Below are 965 nucleotides of genomic sequence, written 5' to 3' on the forward strand. Positions count from 1 at the left end.
AGGCTAGGCAGCTAACGAGGGCTCTGTAGTGTAGCTATCAAACTGATAAGTGCTAAACAATACTAGGCAGAGGGAAGGGATCAGAGTGAGTGTTAAATAGTGAGGGAGTGATATGAAACAGCTGGGTGCAAACAGTGTTGTGCAATTAGTGAACCAGCTGTGTGTAATCAGTGCTGTGAATGATGGGATATGTAGTCTGGGAAGGTATGCAACAGTGTGAGTGCGAGAGTCAATGAAAATGGGAAGGGTGACCTCTGATGGTTAGCCGACGGAAGTTCATGGACCGGATTCATGACACATACATTATACGGCTGACAGACTGCAACGGTTGGAGTTAAAAATCTCTGTTTGTGTTCTACTAAAGAAACAAAGTCACCTACATCTTGGATGCCCTGGGGGTACGCAGATAAACATCAAATTTTATTTTTTGGGTGAATTATCCCTTTAAAGCACTGAATAAGAAATATATTGTATAAAATAAATAGACTACAGATAGACTGAATAGTCTTCACTGCATACATTCAATATACATTATTTTACAAAAGCGATTTGGTCAAGGACAGTGAGTGATTTTCTTTCTAATGTTTAATTTACATTATTGGCACAAATGGCAACAGCAGCTATATTAGGCTGCTTTGGAGGAATAGTTCACCCAAAAATTTAAAAATTTAAGTTATGGTGTTGTTGTACTAAACCTGTATGAGTTTCCTTCTGCTGTTGAATGCAAACGCTTATATTTGGAACAATACTGGTAACCAAACTGTTTCTGTGCCCCAATGACTTCCATAGTATAAAAAGAAACACTATTGGAGTCAACAGAGACCAGAAACTTTCTGGTGGTTACGAATATTCTTCAAAATATCTTCTTTTATGTTGAGGAGAACAAAGAAATTCATACAGGCTGAATAAAAAAAAAAAACACCTTTATCAGGTTCATCACACGTAGTTTATTACTCCCACCTCAC

The 965-nt window shown here is 37.8% G+C and overlaps 1 long non-coding RNA gene across 1 annotated transcript in view; it reads left to right on the forward strand.

The window, feature by feature from the left end:
• Positions 1-965, forward strand: part of LOC107567670 (uncharacterized) — a 9,655-nt gene that overhangs the window by 6,985 nt on the left and 1,705 nt on the right. The window contains exon 3 of the long non-coding RNA XR_001606666.1: positions 559-562. This is a non-coding gene — a long non-coding RNA (uncharacterized lncRNA). The remainder of the gene's footprint in view (positions 1-558; positions 563-965) is intronic.

Source organism: Sinocyclocheilus grahami, unplaced genomic scaffold (genome assembly GCF_001515645.1).
Source record: "Sinocyclocheilus grahami isolate Dianchi unplaced genomic scaffold, SAMN03320097.WGS_v1.1 scaffold1178.1, whole genome shotgun sequence".
NCBI lineage: Eukaryota > Metazoa > Chordata > Actinopteri > Cypriniformes > Cyprinidae > Sinocyclocheilus > Sinocyclocheilus grahami.